This window comes from Passer montanus, unplaced genomic scaffold (genome assembly GCF_014805655.1).
Source record: "Passer montanus isolate IOZ18808 unplaced genomic scaffold, ASM1480565v1 scaffold50, whole genome shotgun sequence".
Taxonomy (NCBI): Eukaryota; Metazoa; Chordata; class Aves; order Passeriformes; family Passeridae; genus Passer; species Passer montanus.
The window spans coordinates 3,357,124-3,372,125 of NW_024369930.1; positions in this window are offsets into that span (position 1 = coordinate 3,357,124).

A 15,002-nucleotide genomic window follows, 5' to 3' on the forward strand; every position below is an offset into this window, starting at 1 on the left:
GACTTGAGAAGTACTATCTGAACAGCCTCAAGGGACTTGACAGCAAATTGACTAACAACTCTCAAGCATGAGTATGTTGTGGAGTGAAAGTAGGAGAAAAGTAAAGGTTCAAAAGAGATGCTTAAAATAACTAAGAAAAGAAAAAGCTAGAGAAATGTGTTAGGTTGACTCTAGCTGGACACTGTGTGCCCAAGTTGCTCTATCACTCCCCTCCTCAGCTGGACAGGGGAAGAAAATGCATTAAAAAGCTCATGCTTTGAGATAAGGACAGGGAAAGATCACTCACCAGTTACTGTCAGAAACAAAATAGATTCATCTTAGGGAAATTAATTAACTTTATTGCCAATTAGGTAGAGTAGGATAATGAGAAACAATTAACACATCTGAAACCAATTTCCTACACACACCTTTCTTCTGGGACCTGCTTCACTCCAAACTCTTCTACCTCCTCCTCTTCAGTAGCACAGGGGGATGGAATGGGATTATTTCATCACATGCTATCTTTCCAGTAGCTCCTTCCTCTGCAAGAGGACACCCCAGACTCTTCCTCTGCTCCAGCATGGGATCCCTCCCATGGCAGACAGTCCTCCATGAACTTCTCCAAAGTGAAGAAGGAAATCCTGCCTCACCATGGTCTTCATCACAGGCTGCAAGCAAATCTCTTCTCCACCATTTGGAGGACCTCCTCACCCTTCTTCTGCACTGACCTCAATGTCTGCAGTTTCTCTCTCACATGTTCTCGCTGCTGTCCCTCCCATCTGTTGCACAGATATGGTACCACCATCTCTGATGGGCTTGGCTTTGGCCAGGTGACAGTGACAGGTCCCTCTTGGAGCCAGCTACAGGTGGCTGTGCCAGATATGGGGACAACTTCTGACAGCTTTTCAGAGAAGCTACACTTGCAGCCTTCACCCCCTGGCTACCAAAACCTTGCAATATAATCCCAATATAGAAAGGAAAAAAAATGGTATGGTGGACTCATGAAATAATAAAACATCAGGAATACTTCAGGTAGCTCTGACTCTTATAAAATCAGCATTACCTAACAGGCTCATCATCTCCTTGTTAAGCTTACAATATTTGGGATGGTGTGACTCTAAATTGTAGGGTCAAGCTTTAGCAAGAGCGCCTCAGATTTCATTTCTGAGGAAAAGTTTCTCATTAATAGATCTATAGCAAAAACTGGAGAAAAAAAAATTGCACTGAATCCAGTTAGTCTAATGCTAACAAGGTTAATTTGTTATTCACAAGGGCTGTGGTGGGCTTGTGTGTGTTGAAAATGTCCAGTTTTTGCAAAAATTTATCATAGTTTTGTGAGAATTCTAATGGCTGCATTTTAAATATTGGAATACATCATTACTCCAAAATTCTTGAGGGCAAATAATATTTTTAAAAGATGTTTTCTTTCCTGAATTCTGGCACATTGGTAATAATTTAACAACTGTACACAGAATGGAAGCCATTTACAGCTTTTTTGCATAAAGACATAAAAAAAATTACAAGTCAGTGCTGTCTCAGGAGTTTTCAAATAAGGCATATATTTTTACTTAAAATACATTATTACAGACTTCCAAAAAGTGCCTGGAGAGGCAAATTTCCTCCTTTGGTTTTGTTAATGATCTGTTACATTTCAGTGGTGGGTTCTGTTTTCAACTCTTTTTTTTAAACTCAGAATACATTTGGACACCACTTCTGAATGTCCTCGAAAATGAACTCCTTTTCCTACAGTTTCTAAACACACAAATGCAGGAAATTGCTATAAGAAGTGTTCTATAAACAGCATTATTTTAATGGATTAACATTTCTGATTCTTCTAACCCTGCACTGATTTTCAAGCAATAATCTAACAGAAAAAGTAAGGAAATATTCTGGAATATGCAGCTATACTAATAGCATCTAAGAAACCAGTTATTCTTTTAAAATAATCTGAAAAAGTAAGTGAATTAAGTGGAAAAAAACCCATTGCTTACAAGGAAAATGCCCTGTAGTGGTTCCCCAGTGTCTCAGGGTATCTCTGCACAGAAAATATGTGAACAAAACAAGGAAGACAACCCTTAATTATCATTCTGACAGGCCTGACCTTGTATGCGTCGTTAGGATGAGGTCAAGTCCAAGAGAGGATTTCTCAATTGCTTTGTTTCATGCATTGCTATTTTGGTGTCTCATCATCCATCTAGCAATTATAGATTCTGACACTTACAATGCTGCCTAAATCAGTAGTTACTTCATACCACATAGGTGCTTTAATAGTGGCCTATTTAAAAAGAATAATTCAACAGTAACTGAAGGCTTGATGGAAAAACAAATGTTGCAGTCGAGTAGTATAAGTGTAGTATATTAGCCCTTCTAATAGCAATAAAACTGCTTTCAACAAGTATTTAATTATACTCTATTAAGCAAAAGCATAGATGTATTACCACAAGGCACTTCATAATACTTTTTCTGACAATACAATGGATTGAAGGCTCTTGAAAAGGTGAGGTTGCATTCATGTGTGATAAATAGATTCATGTAGATTTTCATCATAAATACTGGTTTTTTGCTAAGGGACAAGGCAATCAACAGGATTTGAGGTTAAATTTTGCTGTATCACAAGAGCTTCCAAGAGTATCTGTTTTCATGACGTGCCACAGTCATCATCACTTTTTTCAGGCTTCCTATTTTGTTTGTTTAATTAAAATAAGGCTTATCTGAACTGCTTAATGGTATTAAATATCTTACTCTGCTCCAAGGTTACCACATTAGTAATTTTTCCTCTTATCCCAAGTCATGCCTTTATTTAAACAAAAAACTTGGGCTGAACTGACTGACTGATGGCTGCAGAGCCTGACCTTCCTTCCCTGCCTCCCACTTCAGCACACCTGCTTTCAGTGACTGATTTCCTGATAGCTGCTGGGAGGAAACCACTGGAGTAAGTGAAGCTGAGCTGATGGGAAAGAAAGCTGATTTAATAAGATTGTTTTGCTATTCTGTGTATTTTATTAATGTTTGGAGAAAGCTGAAAGCTCAGTTACATGACCTATGGTTGAAGAGTCTGTTCTGTGTTCAGATGTGATTGGTAAAGAGAAGCAGAGGTAATTTTTTACTTCAGCAAGAACTTTGGGCAATTGCTGAAACTAAATTTTTTATCTGGGGTGTTTAAGTTGCAATTTCTATGCTAAATTATACAAAACAAAATCCAAAACCTGTTTATATAGATCAAAACTAATACAATAAATGCAATCACCTTTTGAGAAATATATGTCTTTCTGTGTAGGAAATTATTTTTTTGACTGGGATAGAAGTTTCAATCTGCAATAGTAAGTTCAACAGTCAGTGCAGCTGGTTGGGATTTTCCCAATTCAGTCAGCATACCAAATGAATACACTTGCACACATCCTCACTTTATTTGCATAAAAAAATCAATTGTGAGGCAAAGTCCTGAAATCCTCTCTGGCGCCAGGAATTTATCTGAGAGAAGACACAATAAAAAGTGTTCAAAGTCTGTCCAAAACATAGCCTACAAAATCATAATCACAAATGATTAAATGAAAAATTCCTTATCAGAGGCAGGATGCAGAGATGTCATTTTAGAGTATTCCATGTCATTGTGAAGACCTTTTAGCTTATTCTGCTTTACATGAAGTGTTAAAAAGGCAAAAGCAAAGACTTTTTATTATAGCTCTGGTCTTAGAAATAAATCAAAACAGTAGAGTATTAATCCATTGCTTAGAATTCAGTCCAAATTATTCAGCTAGAGAATTAAGATAATATTGTCCTACTTTAAAAAGTGAAAAAAATAGTAATTTTATCAAGAACTGAAAATTCTAAAATCATAACATAATAATCATAAATCATAACATTAGATCTGCAGTTAGAATCATTGGGCAGATCTCTTCTAGCTGGTGATGTCTGCCTGGTGGAGACAAGTAACAATCAAGGAAATTGCATGAGCAGCAGTGAAAATCTAGAACACATTTCAACAATAATTAAGTGCTGCTGGCTGCAGGTGGAAGGGAGGAAAGAAAGAGAGAAATATGCAGAGGACAGGCCCAATTACAAAGCAAGATATAACAAATTCAATGGGAAACTACTGTACTTTGACACTATTAGAGTAATGTGCACACACAAGCATGGATCTTTAAAGAACCTGAACTAAACAAAAAATAAAAGAATCCTCAAGTTTTACACCTAAGCTCAGTGGTTTTTCAGAGAAAGAAGATGGCTGCTACAAGCAGAGATCTGGGAAGGAAGAGCTCCACAAAAAAATTGAGAGGGAAGGAAGCTCACAGCAAGGTGAACATGGAAAAGGATTGATAAAATGGTAAAAAATAGTCAGTAATCTGTTAGTAACCACATCGTCTTCTGACAAGGTGAAGTCTTCCACAGCTATTCTAAAACCTTGGATTCTTGTCTTTGTAAAGTACATTTTGAGGTGAATGTATGATGGTTAAGTCCTGTCTTCCTCTCTGCTGTTCCTCTGCGTGGTGTTTTGAATAGCAAAGAAGTGAAATGAGACTGAATGAGAAGTGAAATGGGAGAGAATCTGAGCCCTGCTCTCCAGCCCCAGCTCTGCATTCCTAACCAGACTCCTGCACAAAATGAAAGTACTTTTGCCAAGAGTGCATCACCCATCACCTGTGCTTAGGTTCATCCTATTCACTAAAGGTGTATATGCCAGCATAATGAATCCCACTCCTACAGCCTGTTCTGGAGCCTGGAAACATCAACATTTTTTTAATAATCTGGTCCTATGTCAGAATAAGAGGAACAGCTTCTTAGACTACTTATGTTTCTTAATTTCTCACCTAAAATTTAAGTAGCTGAAATAGAGAAGAACTGTATTTCCATTGTTAAATACTTTGAATTTTTTAGAAGTATGACCATGTTTTTGAACACTCAGTCTTCCAGGTCCACATGCAAGCATTAACCCCATAGTCTGAAATCAGTCTTAGCACATAGAAAATGTCTTTGCTAATTTGAAGCTGGGAGGTGGTATGAACTCTGTTCTGACATAACTCAAGGAATTAAGTAAGATTCAGGGAAAAAATAATAAATGTCTCCATTTTGTCAAGGAAAGTCATGCCTCAGAGTTTTATTAGAAGAAGCAAGCAAGAGTGGGAACAGGAAACCTGCATGTCAGTTACTTCACTTTGAAAAAGTTGTTTAAATCAGCCATCCACCAAATACTGTTGAAGAAACTAAAGTGGAAAAGCACAAGAAGGAAAATCCTTAAATAACAAAGAACTGTACAAAAGATGGGCAACAGACCTCAAGTAGATCGAATACCAAGGAAACCAACTGATTCTGGCCCCTGCAATGAAACTGAACAAAATGAGCTTTCTGTTCCTCAGTTATGTTCCTCTCCTGGCTGTTTTGAGTGAAATGCTTCTGGGGAACAGGTTCTAGGGGTAGACAGGTGACAGTTAATAGCAAGATGACCTTTAGAAAAGCTTTGTCCCTTTTGCTCACTTGTTCCACTGCAGACAATTTGTTTCATCTGCAGGTATATTTTTTTACTTTTGTTATTTCAACTCATTTCACCTCGGGGAAGTCTGAAGAATAGTTTGACTTGCCAAAATGGTGAGATACAAATAATTGGCAGGATAGGTCTTGTCTGCAGATGTTCTTATTGCTGCTAGCTGTTTGGCACTCTGATGTTGATTTGTTGCGTAGGTGTATTTCTTTTCATGCATGTAGTGAATAAGGAATCTCTATCCCCAGAGGCTGTGTCAGAGATATTCAAACTGAGTGGATTAATTAAAAGAGTCACAAAGTTTCTTCATTAACACAGTTGAATGAAAGTTGAGTATCCTCCTTGTTTGAATATCTATTTGAATTTGAATTCCAAAACAAGCCACAGGAGTGTCTTAATAGTGGAATCATTTTTTTTTAACTTTTAAAGGTTTTTTTTTTGTTTGTTTGGTTTTTTTTTGGTTTTTTTTTTTTTTTAAGGGACACAATTATAATTAGTCAACAATCTTGAAGCTCTGAGAGTGTGGCTTTTGTGATGAATTTTAAATTTGATTTCCTATTTAGACTTTCTTAGAAGGGGAAGAGAAAAATCATACAAAAAAGAGTGAAGCATTCAAAAAATATTCTGGCAGCATTCCAACAACCATTAAGATTTATAAACAACTCCCAGTAATTTAGTTTCCAATCTATTGTTCTATTTTCTACTATTATTTTACCATTTAAGAGTAAAAAATATCTTTAATTTGAAATAGATCCCTCTTCTATGCAACTAGGATCTCTTCCTGTACCCAGCTATTAGTTTTGTCTCTTAGTAATAACCATTCATATTGCCTTTTCTATCACCCCTGAGTTTCAGATTTCTTTCTACAAAGAAATCTGTGTTTCCCCAAGGTAATTCTTATTTTCTGCTCAATAGCATGTTTTTCTAATATTTTCCATATCCTCTTTTGTATTGCAGTACTAGTCCCCTTGTCCTCTTTGTCTCCTTGCTGGTATGGTATTTTGTTACCTGTTTACACTGACTTCAGCAAATCACTGAGTTCCCACAGTCATGCTTCCCTTAGTTTTAGTTCTCCCCCCCAAAAAAGAAAGATTGCAGGATTTCTGACCAAGATAACTGAGATATCAAGCCTTGAAATGAAGAATGCAGATAATGGAGCACTGACATTAAAAATGCAGTGTGGTGACAGGACCACCAGAAGCTCTTTCAGTGCCTAGATGTGTAAAAATCCCCTGGACCTTTCCCACTAGAACATCTTCTCCCACTTGTCGTCCTCTTGCCTTTGTGCTACCTGTTGCCCAATACTCTGATTCTTAATCTGATCCCAGAAGTGTCAAATAAGCATCAGAAGGATCAAAGAGGGAAAAGAAGCACTGAAGAAGGGAGTGACAGTGTGAGGTACATAAGAAGTTACAAAACTGGCTCAGTTTTAGGAGAGGCTTCCCTAAGCTCCAGATTTTCCACTGATTTCTTAATTGTCCCTATCAAGCTACTTAACTCCATACCTTCATAACTCCCCTAAGTGCTGCAAGGCCTTGAAACATTTTTTTTTTAACATCTCACATAGTTCCTAGTGTGAACTATTTGTCCTTCACACAAAGCACAAACAAGGGAACAGCTGCATAACTTTCCCAGAGAGGAAAAGCAAAGCAAGGGTGTATATGTTAGATACATTCCTCTTTCATCTGAGGATGTTTAGCTATGAACTCTCAGCTAAGGAGATGGACTTCTCCATGGGCAGTTCCTCCTAAGTGAGATTATTGGACGGATCACCCCCATTTCAATATTTGAATCAATTCCCATTTCCCCACCTACCCCTGAATGACAGACCTTTAGCCATAATGCTGCTCAGGGGACACTGAAAGGATCAAGGTGTTGATGGTTTTTTCCTACCTGATTCACCAAGCATGGCTCCCCCTTGTATCTCAGCAGCTTTCAGTGTTTTCACTGACAGTCTCTGTGTCTATTTAGAGAAGCAGGGGTAACCTGGGTTGCCTTGACTGTGAGCACTGACTGTCCATGTGTAGCATTTCACAGTTCCTTAACCATTTTGAACCACTCCAACTAACTCTAGCACTCTGGACATAGGAGAATCAGTGCTCCTCAGCCTCAGCATTCCTCGCTTGGTTATTGTACCTTTTTATTTTGCAGCATCAAGAATACTAGAATAAGATGAATGGCTTTTTTTGGATGTTTGTACTGTCCAAATACAGGTTAAAGGTACCTAAAGTATCTCTAGCTCAGCTAAATTTATCTCCCTCTTATCTCTTAAAAGACAGTCAGGAGAAACAATTCAGATCTTTGGAAATTAATCCTCTTCTGCTTTCTATATAGTGCAGTGGGAAGCTGAACTGACTACCCTTCTAATCTCACTGAATCTACTAAATAACTGGATTTGTTCCCCAAATCCTCTTGGGTGTAATTTTCTAGCTAGCACTGAGGATAAATGTATATGTAGTTATAACAAGCAGAGTGACCAGAGCAGTGTTGTGTGTGTGTAGGTAAGGTTGAGATATTGTGACTGCTGGCAGTGAGGCCAGGGCTCTTACTCTGTGCCTTCACCAAGGGGAAAAACCATTGGGATTTTCTTGTGAGGGCCTCATCATAATATCCCTTTTTAGAGTCTTCCATTTCATTTACTTCAGTGCTGAAACCCTCTCTTTCTGTTCACAGAGCTGGAACACAAGATCCTCTTTTTTCTCTTAAAACATGCATGACCTAAATGGTTCTTACAACATATAATAATGAAAGTTAAAAACAAAAGAAAAGAAATAGCAGTGTAATTCCACTAATTAAAAATAAGTACTTACTACAATTATTCCTTAAGAAAAACCCTTAAATGTTCCTAGTTTGCCCAAATGTTGGTTGCACCATGTTTGCACAAAATATTGTTTAATTAGCACAATGCTCCCTAATGCAGAATTGCAGGGTGTGGACCAAATATTCCACACTGCCCAGGCTGCATGTTCTGGACCTTCACCACCTTCAAAGCATTGTCTTGGCAAATGGTGCAGAATCTGCAATCCTGATTCAGCTCTTAGGAGGACTGTGGTGAAAATCCCCACAGTTTTCTTGAGGGGTTTTGGTTTTGTTTTAATTTCTGAGATTTTTCCTTTGCATGTTTTATAAACTGCACCAATGCCTACAGCTAAAGACGCAAATGGCAACCTGCAACCTGTTACTTTTTAAGGCAATGCTTAAGCCTTGGAAGTCTTGGAAGAGCACAGTAATCACCTATGTCACGATTTGCAAGGAAGTGGCATCCCTAAGATCTTTTGTATGGAATGACTTTTCTGTAGTTTCATGAGTTTTGTCATTCTGACACAGTTTTAAAGCAGAAAGTTTCGTAAATCAAGGAACAATATTTAACCACTGAAGCTGAAAATCTTCTACCTCCAGAAACAGTGCCAATGATTCTAATTTGTCTTGGCTTTGAGAGTAAAAAATATTTTTGTATAAAATTGACTGATATTTATAAACAAAACCCTCATATTCTGAGGTGGGTCAGAAAGGTTTACTGGCTTAACATAGGCACTATGTAAATTGTTCTGTTTCATAATTTTTTATCTGTTACTACCCATATACATAAAATATAATATTTGTGATCCCCAAAAGACTTCAAATCATAACCAATATAAATTATTTTGCTGTTTGTTTTAAAATGTACTTTGAGTGCTTATGGATCATCCCAGAGTTTCTGCTAGATTAAACAGATAAAACATTTAAGTCCTGTGCACTGCTGACATGACTGTTTCACCTGTGCTGTTAGCAAATACGGGACTTAAGTTCCAAAGCTAAAAAATAATAATTCCAGTATTGAGAGTACAGCAAGCATACAGCATGGCTTAAGCTACATTCAAATCCTGTTTTCAGGACACAGGGACTTTTTCCTAAGTCACTGCAACGGCAACTTTCCAAATTTGATTTACAGTATCACAAAGACTTGAAACACAGGAGAGAATCTGTACCAACCACATCATGGGGATCCTCAGGGGGCAGATTTGAGGTTAATCTTTAGAAGCACATACAAGGTAAACTGATTCAGTTAAACAGTCTCTAGAGTAAATGAACAAAGAACTATTTGCAAGAGGAAGTATCAGAAAAGACACAAAAATAGCTTGTGCGTTATGAGTGGGAGTCATGACAGGAAAGCCACAAGTGTAGAGTCATGTGAAAAATCTACTTACATACACAGTCAAGGAAATCCTTCACCCAGAGATGATAATTTAGATGTCCTGACTTAACAACGAAAGAATACAAGCTTAAACCAAGCAAAAATTGCTTTTAGGGATCCAGGTATACCTAGTGTTGGCTTCCAGTCAGATGGGCCATGTCCGAAAGTAGCCAATGGCCACAGTGGTGGTTAATAGTTGTATATACATTTCTAGAACCAGAGAAGGACAAACCCACTCTGTTACTTATGCATGACAGCTAATTAAACCAAAGAAAACTCTTCTCACTCCAAGAGTCCTTTAAATGTTAGCAGGACCAGAAATCTTGTTCTACAGCACATTCCTGACAGCAGAGAAGGTCAAACTTTTCTAAACCACTAAATTCACATTTGTAGATCACATTGTAGTCAGCATCTTCCCATGAAGAACTTGTTCTCTGTATATTGTTAGATTCACCCCAAACTCACTTGATGGAAGAGCCACCATAAATAGGATTATCATTTTTGGCGTTGCATAATTCTACACCTTTGTGCATGACACAGTTCTACAGCTATCTGTACTCAAAGATCAAGATTGTGGCCCTAAGAGAAAAACTTGAATGCATATTTCCAACTCTTTATCTATTTTTCTGAAAAGTTATGGTCAAATTACAAAGTCAGTCCCACTATGTTTACTGAACTTGGTCAACTAAATTAATTTCTATTGATATGATTAAGATCATTGATTCTGGTTGAACGCTGAAACCATAGTCAGCCAAGATTTGTTTCTGGACCTTAGACAAGGGATTTATTCTAAAAGCTTCATATTTTTAATATATATACATCCTCCCTCAGTCACAGTGATGTTCTAAGGATTAATTTCTTAAAACCTCCTTTAACCTTCTCTGAGATCTTTAGGAAAGGCATGTTTAATTAATTGTTGTTATCATCACGTATTGTCCTGAAGGCTCAGTGGAGAATTTGTGTTTGTCAAAACAACCAGTTTCTTTGAAGGGAATAAAATAAGAATGTTAACTTCTAATTATAAAGTCTGAAGGCTCATAGATGTAAAGAGGCCAGAGCAAAAAGGATCGGTCTAAGCAGCGAGTGGTAATATGCATTACATAATTGTGTGTTCCAAGCATTTAGATGGCGATGACCACGCATTTTTTAATTAAATGGTGAGACAACTTATGTCAGATGGTCAGCTTGGACACCATTCCTGCCTGATGAGAATGTCCCTTTAGCAGTAGACCACTGCAAGTCAGAACTGAAAAATGAGCTCCTAGGAAGGAAATGGTTTCTGCAGAGGAAGGAGAACCTTGAGCTTTCTCTTTTGTAACAGAAGATCTCCTATAAAAGCAGTTCAGCACTACAAAAGACTTGAACATTCACTTCTTCTTTTGCTGTGGTATTTTAAGCATTCCTCACCAAACACCAGGCTGTTGATCGCAGCTGTTGATCTGCTGTTCCTTCTTCTTGATCATTACAACTAAGCCCCTTTTTATTCCTTGATTAGTTTCCAGCTGGATATGCTCCCTAATACAGCAGACCTGAAGCAGTACAAACAGAGGGATTAAATAGAATGGTAAAAGTGTAGGAGTTGCATAATTATTTTAAACGCATATTTATGCCAAATATCTAAACATGGCATGTGGCAGCTGGAAGGCATAACCCCCTCCTCGTAGTTAAGTTTGCAACATAATCCAAAATAGTGGGGCTTCTTTAGTGTCAAAAAAATTCGATAAGGAGTTCCTAGAAATCTCCTGGAAGGAAACCCATGTTCTAAAAATGCACATTTAAAGGCTTCATCACTCACTGTTGATTAAATGTAGTTTTTATCACAGCTCGTATAAAGGGCACCATTTCATTGCCCAGGGAACAAAAAAAAAACAAACAAAAAAACAAACAAAAAACCAAACATACAAACAAAAACCCCATACCTGTTTATGTTGTAGGTGGTTGTCTGAAGGATCATTTTCACAAGGCCAAACTCCTGCTTATGGTGTCATGGTTAAACTCCCAGCTCACATTTTTCAGTCCAAGTATGCCAGAATTCAGGATTCAACTGACTCAGCAATAATTAGTCAGGTGAAATACAGCTGCGTTCTGGAGGCAAAATTTGATGTAGTAAAAATGAGAGTCCCCAGCAGTCTGAAAGTGAAAGCATTTATAGGGGAAAAAAAAAAAAAAAAAAGAAGAGGGGGCGTTTTCTGAAGAACTCTTATCTGAAAGTGAGAGCATTTATAGGGAAAAAAAAAAAAAAAAAAAAAAAGAAAAAGACCCCAAACCTAAAGTGAAATAAGTAAGAATATATAAAAAAGAATTCATAATGATGCACTTCATTTCTTCCACACCAGCATTAGGCATGTGTAACTGCCTAAAAAGGTTTGAACAGGGAGAGGTTGCCATTGTGAATTTGTAATACTTTCTCACTACTGTTGGAGCCTTACATTTGCATGTACAAGTGCAAGTGTGTTCTTGGGTCACATCACAAAGTGCATAAAACAATGGCCAGCTGAAATCAGATGCAAGTCATAGGATGATCTCGTAACACCTGAAGTGAATTACTACTCCTTTTCTTTAGTGTAACATCTTTAGATAAACCAAGTAAACAGACATTCATCTGAACTTGAGCTGAATGAATATTCTCTAGAGAAACTATTCGCAGAAGTGTCAGCTGAATGTGGTATGTCCAGAGGTCTTAGATCCAACTTCCTGCTAAAACCAAGAGTTTCACCAGCTGCAGCTCTCATGCAGCTTTTAAAATAGCATAGGACAGATTCTCCGTAGTCTTCCAATGCTGCATTATCCTGCACCCAGTAAAGAAAGAAGCTTTTTCTATTGTTCAAAACTGTTAAGCCTCTGGCTTTCATAGATCGGCTTCTATTGAGAAGATTTTGGCTTTCACTTTACAATTCCCTCTCAAGTACTTTTAGACTGCAGCTACATTTCCCCTTAGTCTCCAAAACCACATTTACCAGCAGGTTTTTTGTTGCCAGAAAGTCAAAGCTAATACAATTTCATACCATCAAGGAAATTCATGCAATATTATAGTATAAAGACTAATTGATTCTACATTTAGGGAATGAGATTTCCTTTACATAGACTTGTCTGGATTCTCTAACTTGTCAAAGAAAACAGTGCACTGGAACTGGTGCATTTTGACCAACAGAATCAAAAGATTTCTTAGATTGTGTGCACAAACTTCCCCTCCTACTAAAAACCCCTACAGAAGCATGAGGTTGTTATCAGGATTGCTGCAATAATTTTGAGGCTGTTTGCCCACGTTTCACTTCAGACTTGAAGCTTATGGGGCTCTCACCTTAGGTACATCTAATTCTGTCAGAATTTTGTTAGCAAGGGCATAGATCATACAGACAGATCAAAAGCCTTCAGTTTTTAGTTGCCTCAACAGAAGCTCTTGCAAGGGAGCACCCAGCATACCAAGACTGTCAACTGTACAACTGTGCCAGGACAAGAAGTGCAGGGGAGCCATGAAAACCAGTCAGAACTTGGTATAAGAGAGATCTCCTGTTTCTAATTCTCTCCCTTTCTTGTAGGGTTCTGAGCAAAGCTCCTGTGTCTTACAATGCATGTTTGCCACTTTGTGGGTAGTGTAGTGTGTCTACACATTTATTTCAGTTCACGTGTTTGGCACATAGCTGCTGGCTAAATTTGTCTCCATGTGTTGTCGTAATCTCATCACCCTTCATTCCTTTCTGTTTCATGTATCACATCAGTCCTCTGCTGTGAATTTGTCCTATCTTAGAGCAAGTCTGAAAAAAGTGATTATCCTTCACCCATGCCTTTGCACTGGATTGCTTCAAAACTGACATCTAGCCAAGACCATGTCACCTCCAAATGCCACTGGACTTTTACTTCTGTGCTAATCCAGCAGCCCACATTTGAGGACACATTTTGATGAAAACCAGGTGTGTTTTAGTAAAGCCCAAATTATTGTTCTATCCCCAAGAACATTCACATTGAATTCTGCATCTTGCAGTGTGATGGGGGTGGTTGCTTGGTTTTTTAATCACAGCTCAGGCTCACCGGGTGTTCACAGCTCCAACCAGGATTTCCTAGTCCAGAGCCCAAACTTCTGGTGCCAGAACTGATAGCAAATCTCTAAACTCCCTCCCTTTACTGCATGACCAGCAGTCTCCCACCTTTTCAAGTGGGATAACACTAAATATATTGTGACATGAAGAAAAAGTAGGTATTGTTAAATTTTACAGAGGCACAGAGAACATGCTGTCTGTGTCCTTCTTTTATCTCAGGCCAGAAGAAACTAACTTGGCAATGAGAATCTAAAATAAATATTTATTAATATTTAACTAAGCTTATCAAGAATAGTGGATCTGGTAAGAAATAAGGTGCACATCTAATATTGCCTGTTTTTATTACATAATCCCTATTACTTTATCATATAAATGGCAAAGGAAAATATAAAGATATATGTAATATAAAATATATTTTGATTATATAAAATCAAAATAAACACACTAAAACTGTATATAAATTTAAAATATATTTTATTACATAAATATAAGATGAAGAGAAATATTAAAAATAAGTAGAAAATAATAAAAAACTAGTTGGAATATACAATTTATAAAGAAAAAAGCTATTTACATTGTACTATTGAATATTTTCTGAAAATCTCCTTGTGTGTGTATTTGTCATATAAGGGATGTGAATTCTGGTTTATGTTCATGAAGAACCAAAAAGAAAGAAAATTGTTTATTGTTCTTGGTCAATAACTTCACATGTGGCAGGGAATTCTGAGATTTTTTGACAGACTAGTATAAAAAATATGTGTGCACAGCTTTTGGTCAAAATCATGTATTTAGAAATACTTATAATACATTTTTCATTATTGAAGTGAATGATTAAATATACATATAATTCAATTATATATATATAATTCAACTATCTGTAGAGTAAAATTCTGAAAAATTTCGTATGGAAAAAATGAGCACAAAGTGCTGCCAGAAAATGTCAGGCTGAGAGCAGGACACCAACAGGATGAGCAGCCTGGAGCTGTTCACCTGCTTGATAGCAAACAGAGAGAGAGCTTTTAATTTTTTAGCATCAGCATTTTCCCAGTTTTCTGCTACAGCAGAAAATTATCAGCTGTTCTAACAGGCCCTTTAAATTATTAATCCAGCGTACTGTTTTCTTTGCAAAGTGACACAGTTAAAATACGCAAAGGTTTGATTTTAGATATCTTGTTTGCCATAGTGGAACGTGGCCCGAAAGATCTCTTTGCATTACGGAGGGCAGAGATGATTATGTTTTGCTACATACACTGAAATACTCTAAAGCAAAGTTCAAGTGAATTATTTAATATCAAATATGTGAGGCTAAGGAACTCAATTCTTCAGTTTCCCAAGC